Source organism: Ostrinia furnacalis, unplaced genomic scaffold (assembly GCF_004193835.3).
Source record: "Ostrinia furnacalis isolate ACB-3 unplaced genomic scaffold, ASM419383v2 OfSCF0143, whole genome shotgun sequence".
Taxonomy (NCBI): Eukaryota; Metazoa; Arthropoda; class Insecta; order Lepidoptera; family Crambidae; genus Ostrinia; species Ostrinia furnacalis.
In genome coordinates this window covers 171,983-186,336 of record NW_021130382.1, presented here as the reverse complement: position 1 = coordinate 186,336, position 14,354 = coordinate 171,983, and positions in this window count along the sequence as shown.

Genomic DNA, 14,354 nt, shown 5'->3' with positions numbered 1-14,354 from the left:
TTTCCGGAGCAAAAGTTATTCCTTGGAGTAGAGGTTGTTATTAAAAGCCTATACTGTGTTATGTTTTGTGCAAATTACTTGTAATACCGTTTAAAAAATGTTAATGTTATATGTACTCTCGCAGATATTACTTTCTATCGTTATACTTACACCTACTCGTAGAATCGAACGTCAGTACTCCCCAGAGGTTGACATTAGTAAAAGTTAATTTCTAATTAATTGGTGCCTAATATGGGGAAATTTCATTCCACCTTCTATCGCTCATTAACGAGCCGTTTCAAGCTTACGTCCCCTAGCGACTCCGCAAATTGTAAGAAAGATCATTAGCTTCTTTTGATTAAGAAGACAAACAAAATTTTCGACCTAATGAAACCGTTGATTTCTTAGTGATTATAATATTCTAAGGGCAGGCTGAGTTGCACCACTAAACTTTGACCGTAACTATAACGGTAACCGGTATTTTTTGTATGGAGTATGACAGGTTTTTGACGTTTGTCAAAGTTAAAGTAAAATGGTGCAACCCAGCCTAAGTGTATTATTTGCAGGGGTGCGATAATGAGGGATTGAGGGACCTCCTTGTGGTGCACCCTGGGCAACGTCCGCGTGGTCTGTTCACGCGGGCGGCTAACTTCTCACCTGCGCAGCAGGTCTCGTCAACTCGGCGGGCCTGTGGGCAACCCGTAACCCACAAAGGGTTCCGTACCATTGATTTATGAAATTAATTTTTTTTTATTTAAGTTATTTGTATGAAAGATTACGCGGTAATAAGCGGTTTACGATTTACGAGTTATTAAAAAAAACTCCTTACTAGATCTCGTTCAAAATAATTTTCGTTGGTAGTTTTTATAGTAATGTACATCATATGTTTTTTTTAGATTTTTCATTTTCTTATTTTTGAAGTTAGAGGGGGGGGGACCAACTTTTTTCTACTTTGGAAGCGTCTGTCACGCAAACTATTCGGTTTAGAAAAAAAGTATTTTAAAAACCTCGATATCATTTTTGAAGACCTATCCATAGATACCCCACACGTATGTGTTTGATGAAAAAAATTTTTTTTAGTTTCAGTTCTAAGTATGGGGAGCCCCCAATATTTATTATTATTATTTATTTTTGCATCAAAATCTTAATGCGGTTTACAGAATACATCTACTTACCAAGTTTCAACAGTATAGCTCTTATAGTTTCGGAAAAAAATGGCTGTGACATACGGACGGACAGACGGACCGACGGACGGACGGACAGACAGACAGACATGACGAATCTATAAGGGTTCCGTTTATTGCCATTTGGCTACGGAACCCTAAATCTGGAGGAGGGGATTGGGGGTTCCCTCGAAGCCAGAGAGGCTCGATCGTGAGCGAGCCTCTAGCCTGAGACGGAGCTGCGGACGAATGTCCAACTAGAACAATAACTCGCGGCTTCGTTTCTTTGGGCTCTGGTGGAAACCGTCGGATTTTAGTGGGTATGCGCAAAGCATTTCCCGACGTAAAACAAAAAGTGAATTATTTACTACGCTACTTATTTGTATTAAAGGGATTTGTAAACAACGTAAAGAACTTAAGTAAAATAAATACCTTCGTTAATATCCTTTGCATTACTTAATCATGCTTGCGGGCGGATTTAAAATTTTTTGCTCTCTCAATAAGATGCTTAAGTGTGTATTACTCGTAACTTGTAAAATAATGAACAAAGCTCTCAAATGACAAATAAATATTTCAGTTACATCTTTGTACGGGGAAGCGGGTGGGCCTACTGCCAAATTTTAGATACAGTAGTTGTATATACGAAACGGGGTGCACTGTTTGTGCCAACGAGATTCAACCTCTGCACTAGATATCAGCTGTTGGCACAGCAGTGTACGAACTAAATAACAGTAGGTGGGTAATTCAAGTGTAAAATTATATTGTTTCATTTACAACCACCTACTTAACTTCATTGTGGTGTGCTTAATAAATAAAGCGTAGGATAAAACATGTCGCTAAGTTTATTTTTTGTAATGAATGGGCTTGTACTTGATACTAATCTCAGTCGAGGAGTGAGATACGATCACGTTAGATCAAGCTTGCCCCGAATATGTCCATTCTTAAGTTTCTGTTGAGCTTTTTGTTTGAATTTGTTTGAAAATTATATTTATTCATACTTCACTTTCAGTAATTATTATGATTAATATGCCTAATTTTATTTAACTTTTATATTTTAGAAAACTTTATCAGACATGACAGTTATTGGACAACGATGAAGATAAAATAAAGCACTAGTGGAAAAAGAGATAAACAAAGTTTTATATTTAAAGTAAACTGCGCGGGCCAAGCTGCGTAATAGTGCCAAGTTTAAAGTGTCTACGGGAGCAGCATAAATGCAATAAAACTGCTGCAAACTAACTGATCTTTCGATATTAAACGAGGCATAAAATACTTTTTCCACCATTTAACTTGTATCAAAACTGTTTGTAAATTAAACTTCTCCGTAGCGTAGAGTTTTTAAATGTTTTATCGACAAATTAAATTAATGAATACGTGTAATAATAGTTCAGTATCCAAATATAGCTTCTAGCAAGAAGGTACTAAGTAGTATACCTAATGTACTGTGAGTGGCAGTCCCTTGTAGTACATTATTTTGCTACCCACTCTGCTTTTAGCACGAAATTGGTGCATCGATAACTCAATTACTTGAAAATTAGTTCTCATTAATAATGTCAGCACCAGGAATACTGAGGAGGAGTTTGAAATATTATAGTGTAATTTTTGTTGGTGAAAATATTTGCTATAATGTGCTTAAAAACTTAAAATTAACTAAGTGTTACTTAAAACAAAGCAAGTAAAAGTTACAAATAACACATTTACTTTTAGGAAATTGAAATATCTAAAAATACCTAACCACTTTACACAAAATACGATTAGAATAATATCTACATTTGAAATAGAAAGTCGTTTTTAAAGCGAAATAAAATTAACTCCTCTCCACTGCCATAAAAAGTATGGTACCTACCACCTTAACCCGCACAACACTATTTTACCTTTTTACCATTTGCGCTGTAATGTAAAACAGAAACATAACATCGCCACTGCATTAAAAGGATTTTCCCCGGGTAGAATAAATAAAAATGTTTTCTGTCGGTGAGCTCATTCCAGTTTTGATTCCTTTGATAGAGACCCTAGGTTGCGCTCAAAAGAAACATTCAACGATACGTGTACTTACATACATATATGAAACGTAAATATAAAAGGTGATCTTAACAGAAAATAAAATACAGTTGACCCGATGCAAACTTAATATCCTTTTGAATATGCACACAGTCATGTTTAGTATGCTCAGAAAGAATATTACGTCTAGTGCTTGGAAAATAAAGACAGGAAGTCTAAAAGGTGCTTCAATTTGTATCTCTTGATATGATTTGTATCAGAAAGTGTTGTGACGTTTGAAGGGTTAATAAATGTAGCAATCTTTATTGTACTTTTAAAGGGAGAATAGGAATTCCAAGAGTTTACTGGTAGGTGTCTTTCACCGTTCGAAGGGATCTTGATATATATGGAAAATAACATACGTGTAACCTGAGTGTGCAAAAATATCACAATAAAGTGCACCATTTTAAATTCAATTTCTTTATTGCTTCATTCTTTTTCAAATTCTTTCAAGAAGTCATGTAAAGTCTCAGTAAATTGCCACATCTTTACTGAAACTAAAAAGATATGGAGAGATTAATCTGTCAATTTAACATTCATTAGGTTAGTATCATTATTACTGGATACTAGCTTTAAATGCAAAACTTAAATAATATAGTTATTTTAAATATTGCTCATTCAAAAGATCCAGCACCTATTGAATACGAATATAAGCCTTCAAACGTACGTTACCATTCGTTTACAGCGGCATGCACCTATTCTATTGAACCCGTTTCGAATCTTGACAAAGACTCGCTAGACTTAAACCCTGTCTGAAACTTTCTACACGCTCTTTATAAATCAGGGGCACGGAGCCATTGGTCTTATTCCCTGAACATTTTTGCTAAAAATATTTCGCTTTGAATGAAGCCTCAAAAACTAATCTTCAACCTAGGGTTCTCGGAAAGATTCTAGGGAAGATTTCTCCACATTTAATGAACCGTCTCTTCTTTAATCACACCACCCATACATCGACAAACCAACAGACTCACCGGTACACACGCTTATGAATGTCAAGGTATTTATAGTTTTACCGCTAATTCTACTGGGAGTAGCCTCATATCGGCTAAGGTATATTTTATGGATCGCGTCTCTTTAAAAAGTTCCGACGTAAATCCTACATACTTTAGTAGCTTAAATTACCGTCGAGAGTTTTTACATCCGGTAAAGATATAGTTACAGTTAACGTAACGTAACGTAATGTGCGCAACTCGGCATTAGTAATGCATTATCATTAACTAAACTAATGCACTTTCCTTTGATTTGAAATCTTATTCAACTTAGTTTACGTTATAACTAAGCAAATACATGTTGAGTTTCGAAGAATTTGCTGTACACTCACTTTGATTTCAGAGGAAGTCTTTCCTGAATGCAGTCGACTACATTTTGAACAAACTTCCGGAGAACCGGTTTGTAAGAGCAGAAGTTATAGATGTACCCAGAACTTCGGATTTTATCAAATGTGCAAAATTTTGGTTTAAATATAACTTTTACATGTCACGCCAATTTTACTTGAACTTCACATTCAGATCTCTCTTCATTTAAACAAGTTTGTTAGTGTAAGATAACGTAGGTACTTTTAATTAATTTCGAAATGCAGAAGGAATATTCCAAATCTAGGCAATTTTGGAACGGCTCGTAGATAGAATAAATCGTTAAATCGATACAATGACTCAAGTAGCAGTCGCGCGGTCGTAATCGCTGGTGTGAGTTGCAACTATAGGTACTATGTACTATAGTACTACAAGTATAGGTATAATTTGTTTTGTTTTTTCGTATTGTCTGTCATTTGTCAAGGTTGTTTCACAAATAGTGAGAAAATATCGCCTACCTTAATACTAACGTGAATGACGAGTTTTTTTACTTTTTCCGAACTTTGTACAAATCCATACCCGCATTATGTCTTATTTTTGTTGATATCGAAAGATAGATGAAGATATCGTTGACAAATAGTATAAATTATTTCGTGGAAAAAAGAAAATTCTCAATTATATTATTTGGAACAAAATTCAGTGGCTCTCGCTTTTGTTTTTCCTGATTTCCTAAATTCAGGCGTCGCCAGTTCTCTAGATTCTAAAATGATGGGTTCATCAGACATGACAATTTGCAAAAAGAGTCAACTTTAGCTTTTTCAGTAGCTTTTGTTTTCTGTTCACTAATATCATCACTAAATTTTTTTTTTATATCCCCAGATTATATTCATCCGGAATTCGTCCACCCGTAGTCTGTCGTTGGGAATTCTTAAAATTGTTTTAATACATATTTTTGAAATGACTTTCCACGTCTGAACTGGTTGATGTCACATTTTCTGTATAAACAAATGACAACATCACATTTTGACCAAATTAGCATTAGCTCCTTGAAGGTATTAATAAAATTAGGAAAGTAATATAGTTTTTATCGTAGATAGGTAATTGCAATTCATTAAAACTTTGTCAACCTTCATGGTAATTCTTTCATAAAGTCTGAGGTAACATTTTTAATTTCTTCTGAGTTGAGTAAGTCGTTAATAATATTATTCGCTTCCTCACCTCACGATGAGGTCACCAAGACCTCATCGTTATCTTCGTCTTCTCTATTTGTATTATCTGTGTCTGTCTGTAGCAACTCCTGTAAGCTTTGGTTACATATCGTAGTAATTTTGTCCCCAGGGACGCCGAAAGCCTCTTGATGAGCTCTGTCTTCATCTTCTCAAATTTTCCGGTGGTCGGTGGGTTGGTTATTATGTCCTCAAGCTCCCCTGCGTACTGCTGGTCGAGTTGGCCAATTACATAATAAAATTTGGTTGCATCTGATGTAATTCCAGATATGAGAAATAAAATTTACCTTCGATCTGAGCGAACCAAATTGCTGGTTTTTCTACCAAAATGGGGGTATTCGCACACCAACCTTAAACATTTCAAAAGGCGCGGTCGCGGTCTTCTCTGAAGCGTCTTAAAATTTGTCCTTGTTGTCATCCTGTGTTCTATGAGGTCACCTAAATTGGTAACCTCATAAAACACAGGACTCTAGAATGATTTTGATAAATATTTCAAATTACCAACTGCCTAAAAATGTACCGAAATAAGCTTCTTGTTTAGATCGTTACCTGAGATTTTTCAATGCCTTTAATGATGGTTCTTTAAAATGGTGTCATCTTCGTTCATGATTTTGTTCTGAATATTATTATTTTATCAAAAGTTTTGACAGACATCACACTATTGAATGTGCATGATTATTAATATAATTAATCTTTCAAATTCAGCCGGAGATAAATAAAACACGTACTTACACACACAAGTAAGGTTCGCTCGCCTTCGTGATTTGCAAGACCTATACTTATAATGTATCCAGACATTTATTTATCACTATAGACATTTTTGCAACACCCGGCATTTTAAATTATATTATTATAATTATAAAGTTTGTAGTTCGTTCACCAGGGAGTCGGCTATTAGAGGGGGGTCACTCATACTATTAAATAACCAATTTAAATGCAAAGAAAGGAAAGATATTGTTTCACTCTCAGTCGAACGAACTATTGAGCTTGCGTGTGCAGAGCTAGAGCAGTATATAATTATAAGTGTGTACAAGCCCCCATCTGCAAATTACCAATTATTCGAATCCACTATGGAGGAAGTCTTAAAAAAGGTATTTAAATCAAATAAGAAAGTGGTTGTATGTGGAGATTTTAATATAGATTTATTAGATAATACTCAATATAAAATAAGATTCTTAAACCTGTTTAAATCTTTTAACTTATTAAACCTCTTCAATGAGCCTACTAGAATCACTCCAACATCAGCTACTTGCTTAGATAATATTTTTTGTAACTGTAATATTCAAAGTAAATCAATAATTAATTGCCTTAGTTCAGATCATAGTGGACAATTGGCCACATTTGAACACCATCATGTCCCTAGTACAGTGGATGTTGTTTGTAGGCCAATAACAACTAATCGAATTGACAAATTCAAGAAAAACATTTGTGATAGTATTGATAAACTTATAATAAATGACAATAATGTTGATCGAATGTATGAGGATCTATTCAGTGTAGTGAGTGATGAGTTCAAAACCACATTCCCACAGAAAAAGATCCGAATAAATTCGATAAAATGTAAATTTGACGACTGGGCTACAACCGGCATTCACAAGAGTAGAAATAAAATGTATGAATTATATAGACTTAAAGCTGATACGCAAGATCCGAATGTTATAGAATACGTTAAAAATTACTCGAAAATATTTAAAAAGGTTTGTGTGGCTGCTAAATCGAATCATCTTCGAGACATGANTATAAAGGATAAAAATGTTTGGAATGTTTAACTACCTAGCTCGCATTAATACTTATGACTATAATTTGTATATTTTAAAGACTGTAAAACCTTGAAAAGGAGGCTGACAATAGTGACTGAGTTTCTTGCGCTGCTTCTTCTCAGCACTGGCCCATTTATTGTCCCGAAGCAGTGGTAGGGTTAATATTGGGACGTGTAAAAGCGCTTTTTTAAAGCCTATTTGCAAAAATAAATGAATTTTATGAATTTTAATTTTTATACCTACTCAATACTGAATAATTTAAATGCTTCCATAATAGTAATAAAGGTGTTACAATGTGCTAATACCGATAATTATCTATGTACCTAAGTACCAATCAACTTATAGAAAAGTATGTTTAATATGTACAGCTGACGCGAAAGTCATGATAAGTTTCTTACATGAGTGAGTACGTGAGTGCTGAGTAGGTACCTACTAAAGAATTAGAGTATTTTGTAAACCTACTCAACACAATACATCTTGGTAGTCCGCCCCATCCTCCCTCCCGCCAAAGCATGCCAAAATTCAACTAGAAATTTGCTCGGACTGAAAGACTTGCAGAGCCATCTAGCGGAAAATTGCGGAAAGTTATCTTGGGCAACGTCCAACAATCGAGCTCCGTTTTCAGCGAGAACCATCCTTCCTGCATATTGCGGAGTAAGTTCTAGAGGATGCCGATAGGAGGTGTTTTCGAAACCTTAGGGACCATTACGATCCAATAGATGGCGCTAAAGGCGTACAGTTTGGCGCATTTGCGCATGTAATATTGATTTTCTTAACCTTTTATGTACATAGCACATCAATATGAACAGATATTAATAATGACACATAAAAATATAGGAATCAATTACAATCATGCCAGAAGGAAAACATTTATTCTATATACGTAGGTACACAAAGGTATAGAAGAAAACTGAAAAATTCTCTTTGCTTATCGCAAATGAGAAAAAAAGTAGGTAAAGAGATAGTCAGAGAAACATTCAAACAAATACAGGAAACAACATAGGGTATACAAAAGATGAAAGACTTCAGTCTTAGGAAAATATCTCAGCATACCTACCATTGATATGGTAAAAGAAAGATTTTCAGCCAAAAAGGCTCGAAACAAACACCAAACTTACCCGAGTCATATTCTCCATCTTCGCCGTCAACGGTAGCTGCAAATAATAAATTAAATTGCTTTTATGATGCATTTTATATGCATTACGTCATTAACCAGACGCAAACTGGCCCGGGACACTGCGTGCGCATACATAAAAAAAAAGTCCTTATGGATTACCTACCTATATTTTTTTATAACACACTGTTTTATCATAAAATATTTAAAAACTGGAGTTTACAATAAGTTGTTGTAAATTTGAACTAATATTATTTATTAAATATCAAATAAATTTATTCTGAGCCTCGCCCGTCGAAGGGTAATAAATTTCTGTCACTGGAAGCTGCAACCGGAAGTGCATTTACATCACGCATTTTACTTGCGCTTCTTTACAGCGAGTGGTCGTGTATGCACCTCAAAGCCGTAATAACTACATAACTTATTTTATATCTTATAAAACCTCTTGTCAACCGTTATCTCTAAATTATTTTGTTTAAATTATAATTTGAATATCATTTTCAGTTGTTAAGGATACACTAGCGAATGGTTATAGGTTAATTGCGGGTAACTTTACAAGAGTACGATTGGTTTTTAATTAAGCTATTTTAGACAAATGTTGTACTAAACTTATTTGTTTTTGGTACCAAATAAATATTTTTTCTTTCTAACATGTTAGTAGGTATTTCATTTTGCCCACATACCCATAGCTTAATGTTTTCTGTTCCGATGGCAATTAAAGGAATGTCGATTCAGGTTTTTCTCCGATATTCAAAATACAGTAAAAGTTAAATGCTTGAAATGATTTAGATACCTACAACAGCATCCACGTGATACTGGTTGTAACACGGCAAGGTATATGTACCACCCTAGACTGCATCTTACTAAACATCAGGTGCCTTTGTTGTCAAATACCTGCCTTGTTATGTTTAACAAAAAAATAATAGTTTAAAAAACTAAAAACACGCTTTAATTATGACTAAAAGGCAGGATCCTGGACATCATTTAGCACTAAAGTACCTATGTATTACAACTACATAAGATTCCATTCCATAGTGGTTGGCTCGATATGCTATTGTCTGCACTAGGTTGGTGTTAACTGTTAATTCTTAGTCATAAGAGTGGCTCATTTGTTACTAATATTGTAATAGCTTAAATTATATGCACTAATTTGGTCTTTAGTCATATTCATCTTTACCATAGTACTATTAATAATTGGACATGACTGTATGTTGCCTTAAATAAATAAAAAAGTGCTTTCAAGAAAAATTCAATTAACCCAAACTCGATGCGATTCCGCTGTTTCGTTTAGGAGTTACTATGGCCACCTTACATATTGCGTCATATATCTACATAAAACAATTGCCAAGTGTAATGATGATACAAGAGTTAGATTCTTAGATTACATTACATGGTGACATACGCGACGACCTTATAAAAGCGTGTTAAAAAGGTAGTAGTTACAACAGCAATGAGTCTCAACAGAGAACGCTATTCATTTCGTACAGAGCACAGTATTGTTATATTGTGGAATGGACTGTCGTCTGCGGTGTTTCCGGACGGATACGACCTGCAAGCTTTCAAGAAGAGAGCGTATCTTCACCTTAAAGGCAACGCACTTGTAACGCCCCTGGGACTGCGGGTGTCTATGGGCGACGGTAATCACTTACCATCAGGTGATCCGTCTGCTGATTTGCCTCCTGTCACATAAAAAAATATATCGTTGTCCAGTATTAAGCAACGTGCAGAACTTTAATGTGGCATTATATGCCACTGTCTCCCCTTAAATTGTCGTAAATTTATTCTTTTTAGATCAAGCAAATTGTATGCTAACTGTGTTAACTTAAAAAGTCACAATAGTTTAGGTATAAGTAATAATAATATTATGTAAAACGTAAGAATTAGTATGTTAGAAACTTGGGTTTCCAAGTAGCTACATAACTGCAAGTTTCAACTTACGATGGAAAAATAAAGCACCCGAACTACTTATGGGAATGTTATCCTACGAATTTGCTAGAATTGAGCCAAAATATTATAAAGTACCTATCCATAGACAATGTAAGTAAGTAATTTTATTAAGAAAGCAACTTGTACAAGTTGGTTGCATCGTGTGAATGCACTCCAGTGGTGCGCAACTAGTGCTTGTCAAAACAGGCGATATTGACGGAACAGAATGGACACACGAGCTATTGAATCTATGGTTAACAGTAGGTGCCACACTGATGTTGGTACTGTAACTGAGTCATAAACAAGGCTACAACAATGTGTCTAAAGGAGATCTGGGATTACTTTTACAGCCATTCTGTCAGCATCTAGATTAATTTTATGGCTCTATCCGCGTAAAGTAAAAAACAAAAATCACTAAAGAACTTATAGGCTTCAACATTCAGTGCTTCAATGTAAAAATGTGACTTGGCTCTTGATGTTTTGAAAGAAATTATACAATTTACGTCTTTATAATGTGAGTTTCTACGATAATTTATTAGAAACCTGGCAAAAACATTAGTGCGTATTGTTCACAACCTAGAGTTTTAATTAGGTATTAGGATATTGTCTTTGGAACAACCCATGACTTACGCAATGATGTTCGAAGTGTAGATAGATTTTCTAGCCAATCTTTTTTAGGTAAAAGAATCAGTGAAAGATCGAGCTGCATGCATTTCCTTTGTTGTATATAATTTGTGTACGAGTACTTACCCATTTTGGTGCAGGACCGGATCTTGAATATAGGGTAATGTGAGGTTAAATAATAATCACAACACGTACGTACCGTACAATATTTAATAAAAATTTGACTAAACGTTACTAAAATGAGTACAAACCAATTACAAGGATATTTGTATTAACTCAATGGCAGCCAATTTAATAGCAAGTACGATAGTGAGTTACATCTAATTAGCTTACATTAAGATCTAAGTTCACCCACAGACAATTAAATTAAATAATTCGATCTATTTGCAAACAATGGTTGGTAAAATTTTCATCATAATTAAAAGTAAAAAGTTTACTTATAATTCGCCTGTTATAATTTAACTGCTTGGTGATGAACTTTGTCCAGTAAAGTAATATTAAAGAGTTATTTTTCAAAGTTGATAGTAGTAAGTAAAAAAGTGATGAAGATAAGAAGATGAGTAATTCTCTCTAAGTTTAATTTATAAATAGAATTGAATTATAAAAGTAACCAATGTCAACAACACAATTTTAACTTAACCTTTTTAGTTATCATTTATTTTTTTATTTACTTGAGCTATTTCATTCTGACCTTTTTCAATATACAACAATACCTATGTTTTTTTTATTACATAATCATAGAATAACCCAGAAATCAGTTTCATTATTTCGAAACAACAGACATTTTAAACAAAAAAGCTACCATATTTTATTTATATTTATTGGTAACTGGTTGGAGATTGTGACACAGATTCTATAATAACCTATGTTATATGACTTTTTAATTATTGCATAACAGTAGAGATGGGCCGACTAGTCGGGAAAGCCGACTATTCGGCATCATTTGTAGTCGGCCGACTAGTGACGACTATTCGGCAAAATATGCCGATTATAATCGGCGCATTACAAAATTAAATGTGCGAATGAAATAAACTCATAATCACCAAGATAATTATGAGGTAGACCAAGGGCGTTTATCTAAACCACTTTTGACTGAAAAAAATCAGTAAAAAGTGGTTTCACCTGATTTAAAATTTTGGCAATCAGTCTAAATTCAAACAAATTTAAGATTAGTTAAAATTACCAGGATATCATGAAAATTTTGTAAAGTTCATGTAATTTGTCTAGTCCATATAAAAATTATGACACTTTTTTTTTCGGGGAAAAATGAATGGAATTGCATACCTATCCTGCGGGGAAGTGGTAGATTATGTGGGGCTCCTCTCATCGGAAGGATGAGGAATACCCACATAAATAACCCTTGAGATCGCCCTAGTGTGAAGAACTATAGAAATCCGGACAAAGCCATCAACTATCACAGTCCGTCCCGGCAATTGCCCACCTGTATGGCGGGCCCTGCCTATCCGACGGTGGTGGTAGTCCGTGCTATGCAGGCGGGGATACCCCCACGCCCCCAGCTGACCATCACCGTGAAGGGTGGAGAGAAATCAGTGAGACTAGGATGCGTGCCATTATAAGCGCAATTTTGCCCATTCATTTTGACGTCGATAAGTAAGAATAATATCACGGCGCGAATCTTAGCCCAGCAGGAGGCGATCATATTGTGGTCACCTCCTCTGACCCCTCCGCCGTCGAAAATTATGACATCTACCTTAGGTACTGTTAGTTGATTGTAATGTTCCTTTTTATTTTTTCTCATATTAAAGAAATCTTATTTCTCAAGAAGTTATATTTATCTCTTTAGAAATCTAGATATTCATAACTATTTCTTTAAAAAAAACTAGATATTATTCTTCGGACAAGTAGGTATTAGAATGATCGGCATTGCCGATTAGTCGGCCGACTAATCGGCAATTTGAAAACCGATTAGTCGGCTAGTCGGTTAGTCGGCAAAGACCATAGTCGGCCCATCACTACATAACAGTAATATTCCTTATCAAATATCGAAACAAGCATCATTTAGAGAATAACATTTAATTCAGTTGTCATTCAAACAAAATATATTGTTGTAAGGATTGTTTTACAAGCCATAATTTTATAGGTGTTGATATTTAAAAAATAGGTGATTATGCTCCTTTGTTTACAATAGTTACTTTTATTTAACATATTCTTATAATAATTGTAACATATTGATTCAGCTAATATATTAACAATTTATGTCTTAAAGCTATAACGGTTTTGGTGTTGCTGTATTACTGGTAATCAAGGCAAGTGTGATCTTAAATAGTACTAAATATTTAGGTACTTCAAACGGATGTGTAAATATGTTACTATAAAACCTAAAAAATATAATCTTAAAATCAAAATACGACTATGTTTTCCTATTGGAATTGTTCTTTGTTATTTCCAGATAAAAACTCACATAGTTGCGATCTGTTGTGACAGACAAAAACAAGAATAATTCTTGACGTAAAAATATGTAGCTCTCTTGCACTCAATATACCTACGCAGTTACTACTTTTATGTATCATAATTTATTTGGTTTACTTTTTTTTAAGTGGGCACCCAAATTAAACTGACAAATGCTTACAAATGTAAGTAATAACTATTAAAACTAAAAAAATATTTTGTGACTACTGTTTTGTTCAGCATTACCTAAGTATGTGTTTTAATAATTTATTTACAAATGATTTTTTTGGTGTTACGTTTTTAACTCATAACGTTGCATTGTACCTATGTTACGTTGATTGTTGTTGTTGTTAAAATTTGAATCTTTCAGCTTAGTTTTTATTTGGAAATAATAAATAATTATCAATTAACTGTACCTGTGTACATTAATATAATTATAATCTGTATCGATACATTACCTATTGCTTATAAATTAATTTATTGGATTTGTGTGCGCGTTGCCATCGGAAGACTACATGTCATGTGTATTAATTAAACCTGATATAATAAAATTCCTCTGTCCATTAAAATCCCCTTTAAGGATTTTTGGGAATATGTATGCGTGTTTTAAGATCAGTTTACAAAAAATCTAGATCTATTTATTTTCAAAATCAGGAATCTAAGAATCCAGTAGTTTTCCTGTCAGATTAGAGGGTGATTTTAATGCACGGCGTTGCTTTATTGTGTAACCTATATTGGTATTTCTTTTCATCGTATGACTGCTGCTATGTATTAAGATAATTTAAGTATTTTAATTCTGTCTCTGTTCTCAATGAGTAGTT